The sequence below is a fragment of the Sinohyriopsis cumingii genome, chromosome 8 (assembly GCF_028554795.1).
Source record: "Sinohyriopsis cumingii isolate HCF-2022 chromosome 8, ASM2855479v2, whole genome shotgun sequence".
Taxonomy (NCBI): Eukaryota; Metazoa; Mollusca; class Bivalvia; order Unionida; family Unionidae; genus Sinohyriopsis; species Sinohyriopsis cumingii.
This window is the reverse complement of record NC_142968.1, coordinates 91,205,128-91,230,251: the sequence shown is the minus strand read 5'-3', so window position 1 is coordinate 91,230,251 and position 25,124 is coordinate 91,205,128.

The following is a 25,124-nucleotide window of genomic DNA, read 5'->3' as shown; positions in this document are numbered from 1 at the left end:
TTAATTAGTGTACCGCCAAAGATTCATGCCCGAAACCACCCTGGTTGTTATCAGCTCTCAAACAACTAACTTTGTCAAACGTCAATACTCGGTCAAAGCTCTACGCTGGCTACATTACTTGTGCGACAAGGAAGACAAATGGATCCAGCACGCCCGCAACGGAAGAGGCGAAAAGATCATCGGAAAGTATTCGGTGGATGGTTGGGACTTAAAAGAACCCAAGATCATGTACGAGTTTAACGGTTGCTTATGTCACGGATGTCCCATCTGCTACCCTTGAATATAACACTAGAAATCAGTTTTTACAACGGACCATGGAAGACTTGTACGATAGCCGCTTGAAGTTAGAACAGAGCCGCTTGAAGTTAGAACAGCAAGGACACCAAGTGGTGGAAATGTGGGAACACGAGTACGATCACCGTTTGAAAACCGATCCCGAATTTAAACGCATCGTAGAAAGTTACAGGTTGATGGACCCCCTGAACCGAAGGGATAGTTTTTACGGAGGAAGGAGAAATGCCACCTGTTTGCTGTACCAAGCCGACGAAGAGAAAGGAGAAGAAATCAAATACTTGGACGTGTGTTCGCTGTATCCTTACGTGTGCAAATATTGTCGCTTTCCTGCAGGGTACCCGTATTTAAGTTCGGTGATACTCAAGTGGAGTGCGATGTTGTGCCTTGCTACGAGAGCGATGCAGTAAAGCATCATGGGAACTTTGTTATCACTACTACTACTACAACTACACCTACCATAAAAAGTGATGCTGTGCGTGTCAAACCTGACGGATGCAAAAGTGATACCACTCGTTATCGTGGACTCTTTACTGGTGTTCAATGTCAATGTCAACGTTCACGCGAGACCATGCGTCTACCACCCTACGGATGTCATCTAAAACTGAGTAAACTCCTGTCGATGTCACCCTGCCCTCATCGAAACAAACCTGCGAAAGATGAATATTCGTCCCCTGTCCGTTTGCCTGAATACTGCGAATTTAAAAATCGTCTTTAAACCTTCCAAGGAAAATGGCCTAAATATCTGAGAGGACATACCCCCGAAGAATTAGCCAGTGCCGGATTTTTCTAGTGGGGTGAAAGGGATAAAGTCAAGTGCTTCTGTTGTGGTGTGTCACTACACAAGTGGGAACAACAAGATTCAGCATACCTGGAACATGCCCGATGGTCTCCTAATTGTCACTACCTACCTTTAGTGGGACCGAGTCATTGAAGTGACATACCATGTCGTTTAAGAAACCAGACTGGCTAAGAATCAAGCGTTGGACACCACTGAGACCAGTATTTAAACCCCATTTAAAAAATAATATTCAATCATTACCAAACGAACTGCAAGAGAAGATCTACAAGGAAGTTGGCAGGGACTTGCCATAGCAAAATCTCAATGGGTGACTGTAGAACTTTTGTGTCGAGAAATTCACAAGAGGAAAGTAAAAGAAGTCAACAAACGGATCAGAGATTTCTGGATCAAGTGTGCGTTCACCCTATTATTCCGCTTTAGACCGTTTACATCAGAAGATTTTATTGATATTCTTGACCGTTACCCTGAATGGCAGTAGTCAGAATTACTCACTATATTGATTACTTTCGCTCTAGGAGAAGATTTTAAATAAAATAATACTGAGTGACATGATCATGGATACTTTGCAAGAGAACATTCGTGGTTTGCCTATTGAGTTGAGATAACGCATTTACCGAGAACTAGTCAAAATAAAAGTGAAACGCAAAGAACAATTGCATCCGTTACGTCATCGATGTCTAAACCACTGGTACCTGAATGCTATAAGAGGACTGATTCATATGAAACTGTTCCAGTGGTCAGACGTTGTTCAATTGGACGAGGACCAGAAGACTTTGGTGTCTACTCATGCTACTGGTTACATGTTGGCCATACTACAACAAGTTTCAGAGGAAGAGTCAAAGGATTACCAAAATCCTTTACGTTATCAAATTTTGTCTTTAGAGGAAAATTTTATGCGATGTGTAGTGTGTGAATTAGTGAGTAAATAATTTGATTTGGCTACTGGAGTACGATCAGTTTTGTGCAGAAAGTACACTTATTACCTCCGACAAAAGAGGGTAAAAACAGGCTACCATGCCACAACCTTTATCAGAAGTGATTCAACAGATTCCGTGGAAGGAAGTCAATGAGAGTATTCAAACAGTGGACGGTTACCAACATTTATTACAAGAACTGTGTCCATTCAGTTGGGGTCGACGTGTGGTGTGTGTCTTGGTGACTTGCTTTCTGGGATTTCATTTACCAGCCGATTTCTTGTGGACTCTTTACGAACAGTACTTACCACCAAATAAAACTTGAAAGTGGTCCCTTGAAATGTCCACGAGAGACTCATTTTGTTCAAAGCGTTGCGTTTTCATCTGGATACTTCTCGACCTCTACGGGGAAAAAAGATTCGTCAGCTTTTAGGTACCGAAGATGTGTATGATCATGTGTGTGTAGCTTGTGACTTACACCCTTATTGGACACATGAAGAGACCCATTTTGCTCAAGAGTTGTGATCCTCCATTCAAACGTCCAGGCAACAAAGTCACTTTTAAACCTGTATTAGTGACAATACTAGAAGAACCCGTCAACGAGGACAACCACTTCCTTCAGGACAGGACTGTTATGGACATTCCCGAAAGACCATTCCGGGAGGACACTTGTGTGACATTACCCCATGTGGACCCTGTACGAACATTACACACCTTAACATGTTAATTGCTGGGCTAGTGGTTCAGGCAAACCCGAATTTGTCAAACATTTGATCGAACATAAACATCATTTGATCTATCGTCCACCTCAACGAGTCGTGTGTGTTACAAAGAATGGCAATCGGCGTACTCCCTCTTGCGAGAAAGTCAAGGCGATTCCATCGTGTTTGTGGAAGGCATTCCTAGCGAAGACGAAGGAATCTTGCCTGACTCCAGTCAAGCCCATTTGGTCATTTTCAATAACATGTTAGGAGAAGACTAAGAAAAAATTAAACTGTGGCTTACGCGCAAAGGGCATCATCGTAATGCCAGTGTCATTTGCATTACTCAAAATTTGTTTCAACAAAGTTAAGCCCATCGTACCATCAGTCTCAATGCTCTTGGTCTTGTTTAAAAGCCCTAGAGATAAATCGCAAGTGCAAGTCTTAGCCAAACAGTTAGGAATGCCTTGCCTAACTCATGCTTACGACGATGCCACTCAAACCCCACACGCCTATCTACTCGTCGATTTGAAACCCACCATTCCCGATTATTTGCTATTTCGTACCCATTTGTTATACCACTGGTGTCAAGACGGAGGGGCTGTCCTGTAGATGCCTCCGTCGTCGACTTAACCAAACATTCTATAAAAACCTCGGACACATTGGATCTGTCTCACACATCGTCAACATGACGTCACTTCAGTCTCATATTCCCGTCAAATTGATTCGTGCCTTGTACGTATCAGTCGCGAAAAAAGTCCACAAATACGTGCTCGTGTCTTAGAAGCCAGTCTCAAAGAAGTCTTACGATGGTTTACGGTGACAGCAAAGCATCATTCAGATTCCTCATGAAACCAAACGCTTTTTTTGACAGAAACAAAGTAGCCTTGTCACAACTGGCTAATCTCCGCATCGACACTCAAACCAAAAAGCAAGTCATTTAGAAACCTGGAAGGAGCTGTTCTCTAGGAGGTTTTATCATTCGCTCCCTCTTAAAATGGGATCCTAATGCCCCCAAAGTTTACCCCAAAAAGAAAACAAACCATTCCCAAAAAAATAAATCGATGCCCAAAGAAGAAAAAGATCAAAGGTGTCAAGACCAGGTCACAACCCCAGAAAAAGAAAAGCCCACAGAAAAAGAAAAAGAAAAGTTATCAGAAAAAGAACATCCCTCAGAAAACAGTTCTTACCCGCAAGAGAGACACTTCAACCACAATGCAACCTTACATTCGCAAACCACGACCTGCAACGACGGTGACCGCGTCTCCAGTAGACTCAGGTTCTTCCTCTTCACGGTTGCTGATGATGCCTGCCCAACCCAATTTGACACCCATTCTTTCTCAGAAACGATGGAAACCCTAGTCTCCAAAAAACTTCACCTCCAGCGGTGACACCCTCCTCTTTAGCTACAGTGTCAGCTGCTCACAAAGTACCTGCTTTCAAAATCAAAGTCCATAAGAGATCGGGCGTGTTACAGAGTTTACTGGATTTGTCCAAGACTGTCTCCTCGTTTAATCAAACATGGGGACATGTTGTCTGTCCTGTCCAAAGCTTCTGCACCCATGCGAAAATAACTCATTCAAACCGCCTCCAAAGATGTCATTGATACCGTGTGCGAATGTTGTTTGAACGTCTTGAAAAGCACGATATCTTTGTCTCAACACCAGAAACAATGCTTAGCCAAACATCGTCACGTTCTTCGCCAAATGGTTCACAAGAAAATCCCCATTCGTCAAAAGAAGATGTTGGTACAACGCGAAGGAATGTTACCTCTGTTGTTAGGACCCTTGCTGAAAGGAGTATTGGAAACCATGCTGGGAGGACTCGTGGGAGCAAGATAAGAGGGACCTCTGGAGTCCAAACATCTCAGACGTGGCCCTTGAAATCGAATGGAAGGACGAAAACTGGCTTTAGTGCCTTTCAAACGATAGATGGAACACCATCATTGGAAAGAACAACGCACTCCACATTTGCCCCCCAATCCAAATTTGACCGAGATGTCCCAGTTACAACACGAATTGCAGTCGTTGATGGATCGCCACGATTTGTCCGAAACAGAAAAATTGCAAAAGTATGGCCAACTCTTGCAACGACTGCAACTCGTTCACCAGAAAGTTTTAGACGAAACAGCTCTACCCACTCTAAAAGATTCAAAACCATGATGAAAAGTCCACCACCATTACTGTCACCACTATCCCCAGCGGTCAATACAGACGCAACCCCACGAAAGCCCGAGGAAGAAGATGTATGAGAAGTCTTTCAAACACCGTCAGCAGCTCCCATGCCAAGTAAGATTGCAGCGTCCTTGTTGACCCCTTCCCCTACACCCCAACGAGAAGAAATGAAAGCTTGGGTTAAAAAGATGATGTCCACTCCTCCTTCGACAGAAAAAGAAAGAAGGGAAACCAGAAGTGAAAAAAGAAAAGAAGACCAAAGTCATTCCATTCCTACCTCCACCATTACCTTCGACTTCTTCTCCCTTGGCCCATCGGACACGTAAATCAGTTTCCAAATCACCCTTTCGCCCCATCCATAGTAGCATCAGCGAAGAGTGGGTGACTTATTAAAAATGGAGAAGGTGTTAGCCAGCATGTACTACGATCCATCCCATCCTGCAGGTTACGGAGGAGTTCAGAAATTGTATCGTGCTGCCAAAACTAGTCTGAAAAGTTTTCGTTTACCTCAAGTGCAACTGTGGTTACAAGAATACTCCACCTACTCTTTACACAAACCCATTCGACGAAATTTTCCATACGTCGCACTCGAGTGGAGGCATAGATCATCAATGGCAAGCAGACTTAGCCGATGTCTGTCTCTCATTTGGCCACCTACAATCGTGGCTACAAATATTTGTTTTGTGTCATTTCCAAATTTGCCTGGGTCGTACCATTGACTTCCAAATCGAGCAGTGAATTAGTGCGAGCCCTCCAACTGGCGTTGAAACAAAGCGGTCGTCACTCACTTCGATGACAAACTGACAAAGGTACCGAATTTCTGAACCAAGCTTTCCAAAAAGAATTAAAGAAATGTGACATTCATTTTTTCACCACCGAGAATCCCGAAACCAAAGCCAGCATCGTGGAACGTTTTCAACGCACCTTCAAAGAACGAATGTGAAAATATTTTACGCATCACCACACTCTCAAGTACATCGACGTCTTACCGCACCTGGTTCAAGCGTACAACCAAACTTACCATCGAAACATCGGACGTGCCCTCCCCAAGAAGTGACACTCGACAACGAAGTGACCGTTTCTGAACGCCTGTTTACTTACCCAACTGGACCTACGAATTGTTTCGTGTCACTGGACGAGTGCATGGGCGTCATCTTGTCGTCTATAAATTGGAAAAAATGAACGGGGAAGTGGTCAAAGGAACGTTTTACTTGACGAGTTACAACATGTCACCAAAAAAGAAGACGACGTATACGATATCGAAAGCATTCTCGAACGAAGAACCGTAAAGTGGGAACACGACGTGTCAAAGAAGTCAAAGTACGTTGGAAAGGATATCTATCCAGTTTTGATTCTTGGATCGACGCTTCGCAAGTCATCGACTATAAAAAGAAGTGACCATCATGCCCTTCCACACAACCTCAGCTACCGCTACCACTGCAGCGAAGACTCCTTCACCCAGTTCTTCTCTGCAGGATCTACAAAAGCAACCATTGTTGGTGTGGTGTGGAGAACGTGTGCTTAAAACGCAAATCGTCTTTTTCTGCCAAATCGTTGTGGTGTATTGTGTCAGCGGTGCGGCCATTGCCAATCTGAGTTTGCAACAAGAAGACAAACAATTGTGGACCATTTTATTGAGCAGTTGCATCGGTTACCTTCTTCCCAATCCGTCCCTGAAATACTCCTCAAACGGGAACAATGGAAATCTTGCGTCTAGTGTCAGTCACCACTCCAACAACAACACCAACCACATTTTGGACGGAGACACTCCTCTGACTTCCAGAAACCCCTTGGACAGTAAAACTCTGGAATTATGAACAATAATAACCAATTTTACTAGACGTTACCCATTGACAGTTCCATGGAGGTGTTTCCCCACAACACTTTATGCAGTTACACGGCCAGATTACCTCAGGCCATCCAATTAGATCTCGATTTAGGAGATATGTTGAAATCAACCTTTCTTTCGGTGGCCCCAGTTTTGTAACCGATGGTGACACGAGGATTGCACGCTTTGAAAGATGCCGCGTTGACGCAAGGCAAAGAATTTCTCCAAAATGTCATCATCGATAAACAAAACCCTAAAGAAACATTTTTGAGAGCAGGCAAAAAGTTCTTTTTGCAAACAGGCATAGACATTTGGGGCCAACGAGAAACTCCTATAAATGCCCTGAACGCTGCCGAATCAGGCATTCCTGCTTGCCTGACGACACAGCAAGGACAAGGCAGAAAGAGACGAAGAAGAAAACACCCATTCAGAAGCCTTCATACTCATAAAGCTAGGAAGACTAAGAAAAGAAGAACAGTCCGAGTCTTAGACGTGTCTGATTATTAACAAAATACAGAGACAAAATGATGCACCGAGAGTCTTTTGCCTGTTCCAAGTCGGAACTAGATCTGTTTGCCATGCCACCCACTATGATGATGATGAAAGAATATCAGTGGGTCGAATTTCATCCCGTTTCCTCTTTGACGGCCTCAGCTGCCATCGAGTTTGAAATTAAAGCAGTTACTTGTACCTGAAAGTCAGCATGATCGATACGACAGACAATACTAATCCAGAGGAAGACGATACGGTAGCTCCCGTCAACAATTTCATGCATTCCTTGTTCAGCAAAATGGATTTGTACTTGAATAACAAACTGGTCAGCAGCAGCATGGATACTTACCCTTACCTTGATATTTTATTGGAACACACAAATTGATGGTTAAACTTTTTCGTTACAAAATAAGATTCTAATACTTTGCATTTATTGGGGTTTTTCATACTGTGATAGGATATGTTTACTTTGTATAACATTCACATATATTGCTCTAGAATTCTTTAGAAATAAAGGTTTGAAAGGAAACAAAATAATTTATGCTCATTTTATTGTTTCCACGGAGCAAAGCAGGTGAGCAAAGTAAAGTTAGAATTTGTATTCTGTACATTGAAATGGCTTTAAATGCCATTGTATAGGAATATAGTCAGGTTTGTTTCATTTGACTCATTTTGTGGTTTTCTACATGATCATCTTTTCTGACATATATATTTTGGAGAGTCTTGAAAGAGAAACATCTTTTGATTTAGAAATGTTTTATAATCCAAAATGTTTTAGTCAAAGAGAAATGTTTAAACAGTGAACATATAAAAATCTTAGTGTCTAGTTACTCGGTCTAATGTTCAAGTACATTGTAGTCACATTCAGCCTAAATTCAGTAAGTTAATGTTCTAGTATTATTGTAAAGCTGATACAAAACCATTTAACAGTGTTTATTTATTATCTGGTTTTAAATGGCACTTTCAATACTTTGCAGAGGAAATGCCGTTCCATGTTGTCACAAAAAACCAGCAGCTAATAAACGACATGTAGTCATCAAGGTGATTTCCCTAGAGTGTTCTTTAAACACATAGAATAACTCAGTAATATAAGTCATGTACTAATCCTCAAATGCAATATATGTTGAAACACAAGGTAGGGCCTATATATCACACTTGTATAACAATTAAATTAAGTGACAATTGAAATCCAAAATGTACTCTGCAATATTTAATATAATTATTTAAGAATATTGCTTAGCAGAGTAAAGAAATGTTAAATAAGTCTTTCAAGTGTAGACTACCGTTTACAACCCCTGCGTATGACCACACATCAACATGTGTGATCGTTTTACAACATGTTTCTATGACCAGTGTACTGTTGTTGTATGTCTTTCCAAACGAAGATCGATAAGTCTGGAGCAATGAATGGCAAAAATTGTTCGAGTTGTTTTATCTAGGACGTATTCCGTATTTGGGTCTCGATAGCTTTTCGATGGCACATGGGGCAGTTTGACCGCTTATCATAGTTTTCTATGTCACATGGTACCGTTTGATTGCTTATCATAGGTTTCGATGGCACATGGGACCGTTTGACTGCTTCTTGTAGTTTTCGATGGCACACAGGACCATTCGATTGCTTATTATAGTTTCCGATTACATATGGGACAGTTTGAGTGACTGGATAGTTTTCGATGGCACATAGGACCGTTTGACTGCTTATTTCTATGAGCAATATGAAATGCATTGTTCCTGAGTCTCTTTCTAGATTGAGGTCAACATTTTTTAACATTGTACCTAAAGATGTTTTGAGTTATTTAACATAACATACTGCGAATTTTTCGGTCACGTTTTAGTTTTCGTCGTGGTTGTATGGGTGACGTTTCAGTTTTCGTCGTGGTTATATGGGTCACGTTTCAATTTTCGTTGTGGCTGTGTGGGTCACGTTTCAATTTTCGTCGTGGCTGTATGGGTCACACTTCAATGTTCGTCATGGTTGTATGGGTCACGTTTCAATTTTGGGAAGCTTTCTCAAGCAAGGACATTGTAAGGAGTAGTAAAAAAAAACCACTGAGGGTGTGGGAACGTTGTGCAGGCAATATCTTCATTTGCTTTGTTCTTAAAATTATATTTATAAAAACTATTTATAAGAACAACACATACATATTCTTCATTTGATGAGATTGAATTCAAATATAAAGTAAAATATTGTATTAGATGTACCTAATTTAAATTTCATTGTTTTACCCGGAAATCCTTCCGAACACAGTTTGTGTACCTAAAACATCATTCCGTTCCTAATTGTTCTTATTTGCCTGTTAAAGGCTCGCGATAGCAGTACTACTGAATAGTCTCTTGACCGCCTGGTCACGTGATGCTATCGGAGTGATTCCTGAGTTTCCCAGTACACGAGCGCGAAATAACGTAGATTATATATCGGCGTGCAGAAATTTTGTAAAGAAACATAAATACTTCATAGATGGGTACCCCTTGGAGTAACAGAAGACTTTGTTACGGGACGAAATAACAAAATGCCATAGATGAATATTAAAGTACAGTAAGTTTATCAAGATACAGAACCATCGTTAGAAGGCATTATTTGAAGGTAAACATATCTCTTAATCGTACTACTTTTTATGCACACGTTGACTTGTACTTCGCTAGTGTCATATCAGGCTAATACAATATTTGTACTGACATTTACGGTATCGTACATAAATCTTGTTCTGCGAGCGATATACACTGCTTTCATATCGAGTGGCCGAGTGGTCTAAAGCGCTCACCGTTCCGGATCACTGCCATCTCACCTCTGTCTGCGTGGGTTCGAGTCCAAGGCTCGGCTAGCGTGGGTACGTGGGAAAGCCTGCCAGTAGCTTCTCGTGGGTCGGTGGTTCTTCCCTGGGTTTTCCAGGGTTCTTCCTCCACATGTTATACTGGCCGCCATGTATAGCCTATCTTGTGCTGAAAAATGGCGTTAAACCCTAGAACAACAACAACATATCGTAAAAAACTTTTTAATTACAGGCTGGTTCTATGTTCTTCAGTTTTCCTTTAGGTATTATTAGCAATAAATACAGTTTGTATGTTGAATTCTAACGTTGCAGCACTAATCCCCAGTCTCAGTTTGCGCAGAAACGTATATGTTACCTTGTTGTCATTTCGTTAACATGCTGTCATTGTGTGTATATAGCCTAACCTCCAACAAAACTGTATCGAAACTTAAAGTTAAGTGGGTGAGTCTACCAAATGCATGCAAGGTCGTGGTTTGGTGGTATACCGAACTGGAGAAGAATTTTGACTTTAATCCTCGTCGTTTTTATAGCATTGGCTTCGGACGTGCCAACTAAATTGTACTCTAGGTATGCGTTGATTTTGTTTGATTTTTCGTTGACGCTTGAAAGACGTGATACCTTGAAAACTGATCTATTTCATTAGTTCATTCAAAAGTACTCTGTTTGATTAGCTCATTCGCTTTCAAATATGGAATACAATCAGACTCAGAAACCCTAAATCTGGTCAAGCCTACATTAAATCAACAATTTTCCATTCTGCAAAGTACCCTCCTCATCGTTGTGTACTTCTCACGAAATACGAACCATTTCACTCCTGTGTAATAAGTAGACATATTTTACAGTGCTCATTTATATTACAAATCAAGGAACAAGTTGATGGCTTTTCCGTTTGCTTTAGCTTATTTTCTTCTTCGCCTTGCCTGTGTATTGTTTGTCTGTGTTTTGTGTATGCAATCGATAATTTAATTAGACCTTAAATCCATTTAGAACTCGGCAATGACTTTCAAGGTTTACGTTTTCAGTCTAGCTGGTATCCAAAAACAATAACTGAAAGTCGATATTACAGTCCTTTCTGACAAAGAGAAGTCGTCAATGATTGAAGAGTTGCATGCTGAGCCAATTTAAAGTTAAATAAAAATGGATCAAGTTGCCTTGGTTGACTTGCAATGGCCGGTACGGGCAGAGTAAATGTTATCTGGATGTCTCTGATTGTAGTTCACAGTTGGAAAAATGATTTTGACCATCTGTTTTGCTACTCATTGTTTTATTTATTTATACATTCCACCATATTTAACGAGCCGATTTCTTTGACAATAAGCCTGTCTTCCAAACAGGCTTCAATATATTTACATGCAAGGTTAAATAATGAAATTTACAGTGAAATAAAATATTAATACATATGAATAACCACAATGTAACTTGCCAAAGACAAGCTTTGTTGATAATGTTATGAATCCACGGTCTGAAAATAAGTAACAGAAAAGAGCGAAAACCAACAATATTTGAAAAATTCAAAACTTATTTATTTCCTTAATTCCCAAATAGTCCTAAATGGTCTATCACATCTCCAAATGTTCAGAGTTCCAAAATAAATGCAAGTGGTGTTCCGAATAAATTCCAATACTGAACGTCTGATGTGCCAACAACCTCGAATGTGCTAATGTGTCAACAGTCTTGATGCATCACAATAATATAATCCAAAATGTCCATAAATGAATTCATAATAATCTACAAATAGTGATTTTGTCCAAGAAGTATTAATGAGTACATTGTAATTCCAGTGAATACTTCAAATAAATAAATCCTCTCAAATATTAACTGAAACGGGACTAAAATTGACTCAAAAGACTGATTTTAAAATAGGAATGAGTCAATCTGTTTACTTGTCCATCATATGAAAACCTAAGTCACAATACGAAGACCACGACGAGGGTCAAATTTCCATTTCTACAACACCATAAGTTGTCAGCAACATCAGGAATTTCCAGATGAAAGAAAATTTCGTAAACTCAGATACATGTAAACATGATTACCTTTAGTAATTGTTGTTGTTGTTGTTGTTGTTTTGTTGTAGTGTTTAACGCCATTTTTCAGCACACGATAGGCTATACATGGCGGCCAGTATAAATGGTGGAGGAAGAACCCGGGAAACCCCCGGGAAGAATCACCGACTCACGAAAAGCTACTGGCAAGCTTTCTCACATACCCACATTGGCCGAATCCGAGACTCGAGCCCACGCAGACAGAGGTGAAATGGCAGTGATCCGTAACGGAGAGCGCTTTAGACCACTCGGCCACTCTGGGCCCCACCTTTAGTAATACTGATCTTAAAAGATAATCTAAAATTATAGAGAAATATTGGCAATTTATTGTTATTTACAAAATAACAAGATTTTTGTCAGGTAGGCCTAAACTCAATCATTGACGAAGGTCAAGCATAAACTAAAATAGGTATAAGTTTCAAGAAATTTTGATGGTCGTAATAACCTTACACTCAGTAATCAAAATAAGAAAACCATAGAAGTGTAAATCTGTTCACAATAGTGGCATAATTGTTTATCTTTGAACTAATTATTACTCTTCCCTGGTAAATTTTTCGAAATATTTTTCTTTATCTCACTAATTGTTGTGTTATCATTTTGTCTAGTTAAAGGTACTTTAACATTTTCGTATGCTTGAATGTTTTCTTATTATCTACCAATATAATATATTTTCTGTTTCCCTTTATAACTTATTGACCAATATAAAGTTGTGTTGGTGTATGTATTGGTGTATATTTTTGTGTTAAGTCTAGGGTCTTCAACTAAGTAAAACAAAACAAGGTGAAATCCAACAAGAATTCAAATTTCCAAAATATAAATACTTTTACTTATAATAGAAAATCAAACAGTGTATGATTTCCTACAGTATTATCCTAAATTGTATCAATTTTACATTAATCTGAAAATTAAACAAAGGTAATCCGAATGATGGATCTAATGTGCTTATGTGTTAGTACCATTGAAGAAACAGTTCTATTATCGAAAATGTTTCACTTCGAGGTAATTCCGTTAAAGAAGAATAGCACTAAATTCCTTGAAAGTTTCACATAATCCGACAAAAATATTTAAATGGTTACGTCCTTGAATAATTTCATGTAATCCACAAAGCCATCACTTATTAGTGAAGACTTGATCTTGGCGTGGTTTATTAGCTGACACTTGATAACGTCATTTAATAGCTCACACTTTTAAAGGCCGAGTAATGGCTGACTATTTTCAAAAAGGGATATAAAATGTCTACAGGGTTTCCGAATATATGACTTGTGTTATGTATATCTATATTGCATGTTTAATATTTTTGTAATGCTTGTAAATTGTAATGAGGCATTTTGTAAACAACATATTACATAACTATTTTTTGTCTATGATAGTAGATTATATTTTAAGATACTAATTACATGTAAGTAAACATGTTTACTTGGATTTGAGCTCATAACATTGGTTTTCCCCTCGGGAATTCCTAGTCTACCCGATATTTGCCACGTTCTTGACTAAAATTCAAGTGAAAGACATGACCTTGCTTACAACTTAAACACTTCTGGTAATGAAGTTTTGACCTTCATCCTAATCATTAAATTGTGCCTTAGGTTTTTATATTAAGACTGTTTACATCCAACGTATTTATTCCTATCTTAACATGTGTAGCTGAGTCAGTCTTTGAGTTTTGTATCAGTCGATAGTATATTTAATTAAATTATTAATTGGAATTACAAAGTGCTCATTACTACTTTCTGATTAAGACACTATTTTGGGGTTATTCTCAATTCATTTATAGAATTTTTGATATTATCATTGCGATACATCAAGACTATCAGCACATTAAAACTATGCCAAGCTATTGGCACATCAGCACATTCAAGATTGCATTCATTCGGAAAAGCCACTGGAAGTTGGTATACTCGACACCTTTAGACCTCTGATATAACTGTTGCGACTATTTGCGATATAATTCACATTACTATTAGATCTTTTTAAATTTTCATGTGTTCAAGGGAAACAAATTATTTGTTGAGTTTTATAAAACGTGTTTGTTTTATGTTAATTGTTTTAAGACCATAGAGTCATAACATATGAATTCCAAAATTTGTACTAAGGAATTTTAAAACATTAATTTCTGGAGTGTATTTTATTGACAACAAAAGATCAGGTTTGATTTAATCATCAACTGTTTTGCATCGGTGTGGTCATGACTACGGAGGATGACAATCATCGATCATTCAGTATTTTTGGGATTATTATTTTATTGATCAAGATAAACGAGCAGATGTGCACGCGGTAATATAATTTCAGTGTTTCGTGACTTCAAATTTTCTTTCCATTTTTTCATTCTTTCTTTCATCATCTTGCGTTGCTTCTACATATCAAATCTGTTTCATTCGCTCATCGTTACTGATCGATTAATGGCGATGCGATATATATAATTTCGATACATGTGAAAATGGATTAGATTGCATTAATTTTCGTAGTTATTACTCTCTTGTTTCAAATATATTAAAAAATAATTCCAAATCTTGTGCCTTTGGGGAATTACTGATGATACTTGCTTGTAAAATGAGGTGACTTTGTCTTCTTTTCCAAACAATCCAATAGTTGTTTATTTGTAAACAGGGCATTAATGTTACTCCAAGCTGTCAAGGTCCTTTTTCATTTTAGGGCGCAAAGTTTAATGTCAAGGGATTATACCCAGGACCTGACATTACACCACATCCTAATATAACATATATAACATAAGCAAGAGTCATACATGTATAATTAACGTCCGGGTATTTATCCATTAAAAGGTTTTATCTTTTCATATAAAGATGAGGTTATCCGTATGACTTTTGCAACTCCCGCGATTGAGTCATTTATAGAACAGCGCTTTTAATTTTTGTCTGGAAATCGTGTCATAATAGATAACTAATGTATGCCTGTTTTTCTAAACCTTCTTTTTAAAACATGCATACTTTATGAATGAATGAAGAAAATGTTAACGAGGGATTTGTTAAAGGTCCACATGCAGTGAATAAGAATGTACACGATTAAGCGGCACGATATCAAAATTATGAGTATATAACGGCAAACAGAAGTTTTGTAGCAAAATTAGTCGCGAAGAGACCATGACAAAATTCTAAGAAGATAAACCCTTCTAACCAAAAGTAAATATTTAACAAACAAAAGGAAGAAAGGAAAAAATTTACTATCTTTCAAATACATGGTCAAATATTTCTTTATACGCCTGACTCTTTTAAAGAATTCCAGGTTTTTCTAGCTGGAACATTATCACAACAGCGGCATCCAACGCCAAACAAGTTGCCTTCATTAGTCGTTTCTTAGAAAGTGCAGCAGGGCATATATCGGGACTATTATATATACATCGTCCAATCCATAGCTACTGGAAACCTGTTTGTTAAGTAAAATACTGCATCTATTCCATATATTTGACATACGCTACTTTATTTTTGAGCTCTAGTTATTTAAGTAAGGTTCTAGGATACACCTTGTTTGATGCACACATCCTAAAAATGAATAAAAAGAAACATATAACCACCAGCATGTATACATGTCCAAACTCCTCATGAAATGGAGAAAATGAGTTAGCACAACAAGGTTGATATATACATGATTAAACCCTCAGAGTTACGCCAAGAGCACTTCCTGCAACGGATAAAATCATTCATAATCCCGCAGAGACACAGCGGATACCCCGACAGATAATTACCGTGTGTGAATGTTCGTCAATAATTGTTAGGCATATCATAACAAGATTGTTATGAAGTTAGTTTTTATAGTCAATGCGAAATAATTTAGTGTATTTCAGATTAGTTTAATATCAAAACTCTGTCGAAAACATCTGTAAGACTACGTCCAGATGGACATTTTTGGGATTGATTTTATCTTTTATCATCTGTAGATATATGTTGAATCAATAAATATATTTTCGTATTTGGCTCAACAATTATTGGAGACAATATCTGAACATCAATGTCCCATTAGATATCATAAAAATAAGTATTGGGCCTAACTCACTGGTTGCAGTGAAGAAAAGTAAGGAATAACATTTATGGAAAACGGTGCAAAGTACGGAGGCGATGAGAATAACATGGAGTTTCAATTAATGAATTTAGAAAACTTTCATTCATTATATCATTTATCATTTTCTACACCAAAATGATGAGGCGGTTGTAATATAACTTTTGAAATTGGGTCGTCTTGATATCCAAAAAATAAACTGTGTCCAAATAAGTATGTATTCTGTCAGCTAGGAACATAATCACCAAACAAATGCATGGTATAATGTCACAATTTATGTTGCATCATAGAATTGCACCAAATTCCCTTTCCTGTATACATTCTGTCAAATTTTTGTTTATGAACTGTTCTTAGTGCCTCCTTTATGGTTGATTGAATAACAGCTGAAGAGCACGTTTTATTTAGCTTTCTCACATTGGCATTTTAGGTATAGTAGGGGCACATATTGAATTTGACCGAAAATTGCATGGACTGATGCATATTTTATTGAAAGTGGGACTTTGTGCACGTCCCGCCCATCCACTACTTGTGGAAGTGCATACAGTGTTAAAGGGTTTGTCTCTCAATCTATTATATATTGATCAAGTTCTGGGTTTAGGTCAATCTCGGTTATCGTGTTGGGAGATCAGTAGTGATTCTTTGACCAATTGTTTTTGCTTCGAATAACTGTTTCTTGTATATATGAAGAATAAAAAGCGTCGCTTTTCTTGAAACTTATACAATGAAAAGTTCTGAAGTGAATTTTATGAAATCCGATCACATCTCAGAGTACAATATTTTAATTATTTTGAAATCTGTCGGTATTTATGATTTTGACATCGACTGTAAATCTAAGTTAAAAACTATTGTACCTCATGTATCCCTGCAGGCATGAAATGTGCGATTTTGACTGTTCCTGTATTTGTTTAAGAATTTAACCCTCAGTAGTCGGTGTCCATGATGTACGAGAGTCATACATTTTCAATATTGTCTTATTAGAATTGTCTTTTAACAGTGACTAATTTGGTTCACTCCAGTACCTATATTAATCATAGTAATTTGCATGAAAAGTAGACAGTACATTACATGTATGAGGTGTAATATAAAACGAATTCCCATATATTAAATTCCTTTGCATCATTAGACTAAAATTGTTTTCCAAAATAGAAGAATAGCTATCTGCAAAGAAGCGTATTGGCTAAATTTTCCAACTGGAGATCGCTGTCATTTAAACTGAATCATATAACGCTGAGAACACTAAACGCATTGCAATATCAAAGTTTGCATTTAATACCATGTGTGAAATCCACCATGGGCGACAAAATGGATATGACTTGATATTAAATAACCAGAGCTTACATATGTGCCCATATTTTTAATTTACAAATCTCAAATTCAGCGAAAGAAAGTGACAAGGTGTGGAGAGATGAAAATAGAGAATTACCTTTAACGGTATTAGAGAGAATCCAAATATATAACTGTAATACAGGTTGTCGAGTTGTTTTCCTTCCATGCATCAATATTAGTAAATGTACATCATCAATTTTGCATGTATCCACGTGAAATAAATCACAACTTTGTATATACGGCGTTCGTAGCTCAGCAGCTGTTCACGAGAGCTCAGGTGCTATCCGTTTAATGTACTATAATGTCATAAGAGAATCTCTATTAAATATGTCATCAACCAGGAATCCACTGGATAGCCGTCTATCTTCCCAATGATAACAGTGTGGACTATTTCGATTCTTATTGATTCCCGTCTTTGGAAGACGATATCATTGACTTTATGAGAAAAAATGTAAAATTTACTTAATTTGTAAGCTAATACAAGGCGTGTGTATGGAATGTTGGATAGTATAGGTGGTGTGATGTATGGTACTTTTTGGTGTGATGCATAGTATGTTTCAGAGATTTCATCTCCTTCTGTTACATTCTAAGCTAATACAAGACGCTTTGGATAGTGTGTGTGTGTGTGTGTGTGTGTGTGTGTGTGTGTATTTTGGGTGTTGAATGGTATATGTGATGTGTATCTGTTTGTGAGATTTCATCTTCCTCGTTTCTAATTAAGCTAACACAAGGCGTTTTGGATTGTGTGTATATGAAGTATTGGATGGTACAGGTGGTGTAAACGATATTATTTTTGTAGTGTGATGAATAGTATGTTTGAGGAATTGTATTTTCCTCTCTTATACTCTAAGCTAACACAGTGCGTTTTGAATAGTGTATATGAAATGTTGGTTGGTATAGTTTGTGTGATGGATATTATGTTTGTGGGATTTCTTCTCCTTATCTCAAACTAATCATACACAATACATAAGGGATAGTGTATATGGGATGTTGGATGGTATAGATGATGTGATGATATTATTGTTGTGACATTTTATCTTCTTCTCTTAACTCGAATATAACACATGTCGTTTTGGAAAGTGTGTGTTTGGGGTGGTGGATGGTATAAGTAGTTAATGAATAGTAGTTTTGTGGTGTGATAGATAGCATGGTTTTGAGATTATATGTAGTTTGTTTTTAATCCTTGCCCGTTTGGTCTGATAATTTGTGTGTGCGTCGGCATGTGTGCGTGTGTCTGTTCATATGTGGAGACTATACCAGACATTCTGGATTGTGTGTATGTGTTTGTTTCTTTGTTTAAGTGGAGAACTTAAACTTAAAAGTCCTCACCCATTACCCATCCCATGTGACTCCATAAACCCATTAGACCCTATAAATCCTTATGACCCTTTAAAACCATCTCACCGTATAAACCCATTTGACTCTATTGAGGCTATACACATTTAACAGACAATTTTACATAGAGCAGCGCATATTGAGGTAAACTCAAACATTGTTACTAAGTTCCAATCTGATTGAAGTCAACCACTTTTAACAATGTTCCGTTTGTCACAAGTGTACTATGACGTCACCCATCATAAACATATGGACCGATTTAACATATGATTTCCTGTTGAAGCTTTTGCATATGGGAAATTACAATGATGCTAATGATGTGCATATCGCTACCTTTACAAGTAAATTAATTTTAGTCATTTGTTTCATTCTTTGAAAATCAAAGAGGAACGATATGTGGAACTGGACATTTTTACTTATTTCTTCGCAAGTTCTCAAGTTATTTCTTCGCTAGTTCTCAAGACACGAAAAACACATAAGCCCTCCTTTCAGTGACAATACATACCTGAAAACAGAATTCGATAATTTCAGAGTTCCGATCGCAAATCGCAAATTCTTCCGTTTAAAATGCATTGAAATATTCTTGTCGATATTTCCTGAAATAAAATCTTTTACTTTCAGGCAGTTGGGTAATAATTATGCATGTATCACAACAATTCGATCAATGTGGTTATTGATTTAAACTGTGCTGACATGTCTTTTTTTCCTAGAATAATGTTTTTAACTTGAATAATGTCTACGCAAAGATAACTAATAGAGAATGCTTCCCTTGAACGAACGTAAACTATGACCAACAGCCCTCGAATTGTATGTTCATTTGCATTGAAACATTTGATTTGAAGACGCCTTTGCAGATAGCTTACAATCAGATGATTGACTGAGTAGATCAATGAAAAAATGACGGTAAAAGGAGAAAAATAGAATTGATATAACGCCGTGGACGTTTTCTAAGTGATCATCTGTTCAATCATGTATAACGTTGGTAATGAACTTGGACACAGGCAATCGCAATGTTCCTTTAGAAGCGGCATTATTACGAGTAACATGGACATAGGCAGTGGCAATGTCCCTTTTGAAACGGCATTATTACGAGTGCAAAGCAGCTAATCGTTTGATTTAAATTCAACACTGAATTTTTGCGTATAACATTAATTACGGGGTCAGGTGTCGGAATGATGACATATTCTCTTCACACCTGTTCAGACAAGGCTCGATCTCCATATTCAATGAATGTGGTATTTTTTAACTACTGTGGACTAAATCTTTAGACGTCGGTTACAGTATACACAATACAAGGATTAGGCTGATGATGCAATGAAAATGACAGCTCGAGGGAGGTTACCTCTCTCACCCCCACTCCAACGCTGATCTCCAGGTTCTATATTATTCATAGACTCTGTCATGACGAATACGTTGACCTTTGAGGGTAGGCAGTACAGGATGTTCGAACGTGCAGCAAAATCAACATGCTGTATACTAGTATTTTAATGCTTTACCTAGTATCCAAAAATAAAATTTGTCACTATGAATTGTATGACACTGTGCAAAAAGTGGACTTAAAAGTTGGTGAAATATGGAGAAAAAGAACAGACATAAAAAAGACTGAAAGAACATGTGCTATGTAACAATTTAACCCTTTCGCAAGATAGAGTTGATAGTCGAACCTAAGACCAGCCAATGATATCATATTCCAGTGCGATTCGTCTGCCCCTTCTTTAGATGACTTATGTATGTTGGCGAGAACGATAATATTGGTATAACTCAGGGCAGTTGCTGTATTCGCCAGCATTTTCTCTCTCACTTACAGGGTACTCAATCGTTGAATGCTTTTGGACAACAACACGTGGCATGGCAAACTGTTTGGTACTATTGTATGTACCGAGCAGCATTTTTTGTCCGTTATTACCAGAGGTACTCTTCTTTAATTATCCTGAGCCGATTTGGTGTATATTGATTATGACATAATATGATGTTAATTTTCAGAACAAAGCGTGGCACATTTAATTCGATCAAATTGTTTTTGTCTTTACTGGTACAATTATCATGAAATCGTTGAAAATATATTTCCAGGTAACATCGATGTCTTCGGCGATTGTGAGCTCGAGGGGTTCTTACCACGTGGTCTTAAAGCTACATTGATTTCCGCGCTTGCCTTGTGTTTACAGCAATTGTTCTCGTTTTTGCTAAAGAACTGTTACACAGACAATATCATGATGTATTTTCATGGCCGTGACAATTTTGGTTCGATATAACTGACGGATAATTTTATCACGATGGATTTATCTCTGAATGTTGCTTCACCTTTGTATTAATAGTCTCTGTGTGCGACCTAGTGGTTTATATGTCCTGCTGCCAAATCAAAGTTAAAGATACCGGTTTACAACAAGAGGGGATAAGTGACGCAAGTTCATCTCGAATTCAGACCCCTCGGATACGTTTAACTGCATTTGTCATCTCGAGTAAATCAAAATTGGTTAATGAACGCATTGCACCCATTACCGTCGAGGTCACAGCTGAAAACATTCTAATCAAAAGACTTTGGTCTCCACGAAGGGGTAGTCTAAAATCGTTTCTCATTTTTGTATATGCTTTCTAGATTTTCCCACCATAAGAGGCTCCACCACATGGTCTTCGTCCAAAGTCGAGCAGAATGTCTTAGCGATCTGGTACGCAAGCACGTACATACCAAGCCGTGCTACTGAACTAGTATGGTACGTCGATGGATCGAACTGATCTTTGAAGGCATCCAACGCCATTTGTCGTCAGTGAACGGAAGTCTGTGAGATCGCTCTGCGGTCTAACCACGAGTGGAGATGGTACCGAAAAGGACAAGTGATTCCCGCGAATACTGAATTAACGACAAAGTTTTTTTTTGGATTCCATCAGGAAAATCCACTGCCTGGTACCCAGCGTAGACAAACTTCCCTTGGTAAACGGTATACACCCATGAAATGTTCTTCAACTGAATAAGATTTGCCACATGCACAAACTACATATACATTTTGCGTATAAAGATCTTACACGACCGCAAACAGGAGAACAAAACTGACTTTCTTAATAATCAAATACGTTGCTACCACTATCGGATACATTTTTGGGTGCAGTCTGACAATTTTTTATAGTTGTGCCCGCTCGTTCGTCTTTAAATTTTCAAACTACTTTTTGTTAACGTTGCTGAACACATGATGGTCATTTGGTTATTCGCTGATACCAAATTCGTCCACGAATTGGTGGTGAAATGCATCAACGTCGAGTCCGAACCCGTGTACATTATCTTAAGGGTATCGCTGAACCTCGGCTTACTCAAATCGTAGTACAATAAGTCCATGAGCAGCTTTGACATGTTCAGCACTGATGATCTAACGTAAATCGGTTGCGTCAACGTTAGCAGATTTATTGCTGTGAAATCAACACATCCGTGCGCAGGCATAAATCGTTGTAGTCACCGAGGTTTCTAAAACCAAACGCGAACTTGACATGGTTCGTATGCGTATAGTTGTCAGAGAAAATGCCCTCACGGAGCAGCGAGGAATAGAAGGTATGAATTGGTATCAAATGAATTTCAAAAATCTTCTTTCAGTCGTTCATGTACACATTTGATGCCGTTTCACTTCCTCGAGTGATTAAATAACAATTATATTCACCCATGTATGAAGCACAATAGGACTTCTTGTTTTACCGGGGTAAATTCGCTGCTGTAGATTGCAGGAGCGTGCGCGGCAACCTCTGTACGCGCCAGTGATGTGGCAGTGGTCACAAAGATTTTCATCGGTGGAAATGATCCAACAATAAACCACCACGAAACAATCGCAAATGTTATCACGAATCATGATCATATATGCAGAGAAGAAAACCTGTTTTCAGATTCATTTTGTAACCTGGAGCAATTTTGCAAGCACTTCATCCTAGTCCTTGCCGCATACAACATTAGCGGCCTAGTTGCTCCGTTTCATCTGACAACTTTGTAGCAAATACCGCAGACTTGTTGGGCAACGAGCGTCGTGTTTGATTGAAATGCAGAGGCTTCCTGGTCGTTCTCGCGGAAACTGAAATTTCTACGGGAACGTTCAGACATTCAAAATCCACGTAAATAACGTACATGAAGTCCCAATAGTGCAAGTACATCTGCCTTTCTTGCACATCTTGGTAACATTATTTGATGTTTTCCCTTTAATTGTTTGGGTTGACTCACAGTTACTGGCTTGGGCGAATATCTCAAATTGTCTTGCTTTTTTCGTCGTGCTCGCTCCAATGCAATCCCTAAGCTTACTTTGTCAAGGTTCTCCCGGATACGCATTTGAAGTATCATACAGCTTTGTTTTAACCGCTTTGATAAAGCAATATCACTCATTCAAGCTAAACAGCGACTTGATTTGTTCCGTGACGCTACATAGGTACCATTGCTTGGGCAATTTAGTTATCGCATTGGATACAGATGCGGATTCTTTCGCAATACTGTACGTTCTAAATTGTCGTGTTATTGAGGACATTACATAATATTCAACTACATTTTTCTAATGCTGAATCACTTTTGCATTATCAGCGTTTATCGATCTATCACAGTGTTGTAACGATTACTGGCTGATCGGTCACAAAAATCACAAGCCCACGCAATTGTGTTTGCAAGAGGGATAATTTCTTGTGTATTATCGGTGTTTATCCTAATCAATAATCTCACCAGTTGAAGGTTCGCTGGTGCGGTCTTGAGTGTCGAAGCCGCCAAGGTCGTCCCGAAGCAGCATAGATTCACCACGAATCCAAGAGTGATGAAGCCATTGAGGGTATGCATGCACTCCCAGACCAGTGGCTGAATGCCAGTGGGGATAGCTTTACTTGAGGATGAGCGTAAAGTCAAGGGGTATAGAAGGAGTTGGTCTTGTGTTGAATTATATCAAACATATTAACTGTGTTTTGACATTCGCTCTTTCATTGTGGCGCACATTTTTAGGCTCGATTGTCGGTCGTACTCTCTCACTCTCCTTATAATTTGTTTGTTTCATTTTTGTAGGATGATTATAAAAGACATACATACATACATACATACATACGTACGTACGTACGTAAGGACGGACGGACGGGAGTGCGTGCGTGCGTGCGCACACGTACGCACGCACACGTACGTACATACATACATACGTCCACACATATATCATGATACATTTATTAAATGCATAGACAAATGGATGCTCATAGTTCTAGTGAAAATGGAAATATTTTTATAAATTTGTGTGGATAATCTTATGAAGACATGTAACCTTTTGACTAAAATGATTTGAGATGAAAATGATATTGAAATGGGTTGTTTGAAATGGGTTGTTACTCATGGGCATTTTTATGCTAGCATATAATTCCATCAATTTCAGAGTCTTTCTGTGAAATTAACCAATTAAATTTGGTTTGTAACTAGAAAAATGCTCCACAGTCTACTATAGACTACAAATGTGGAAAATCATTAGTAAAATGTATAAACACATAATCTGTGAACTCAGACAAATTAAATTATTCGTACTTCATTAATACGATGAATATATTAAGATAAATATACCATATGAGAAGCGGGTCTTTTAATAAAAGAATATAACTTGTTTGAATATATTGCAACCTAATAATCGTTATAATTTTCGTTTGAATAGATTGCAATCTCTTAAATCGTTATTGTTATCGTTTGGATAGATTGCAGTCTATTAAATCGTTATCATTTTCGTTTCCAAAGAAAGCACATTTGAGATCATTGGGCACTGTGAACGCTTGCAATGAAATCATCATTAAAAAGTTTCCACTTTGGGTGTTAAGATGGGAACAAAGAATTTATATTTACTTCTTGCTTATGTAGAAACCTAAGTCACAATATGTCGATCAGGCTGCAGGTCAAAAGTTCATTTCTAGTACATTCTCAGTTGTCATCAGGTCCATCAGGTTTCATCTCAGTATGTACTCCAGAAACTTCAAAAAGTTCAAAACAGAGCTGCTCGGATCATACTTAGAGTACCAAGATCAGAGCACACCTCCCCGCTGCTCTATAGCCTACACTGGCTATCCATTCGATCCAGAATCAAACACAAAATTTGTTCTCTGTGCCAAGTTTCACTGTTGGACTCTAGTTCAACATACCTATCCGACCTCACCCATGTGTAAACACCAGCAAGATACCTACGCTCCTCTTCTGACAATCGTATACTCATTATTCCCACTATGAAAACAAAGTCATATGGACGGCGTTCTTTTGCATGCCAGGGCCCAGCAACGTGGAATGAATTGCCCACTGAAGTTAGACACAAAGACACAGTGATCACGTTCAAGAGAGCTCTCAAAACTCATTTATTTCGACTGCAAGAACACACTTAAAGACCTAATAATGTTTCCTACCTTAAATATTCTCAGCATGTTTTTTTTTAATATTATTAATGTTTTTCTATTTTCATGGTGTTTGTTTTTGT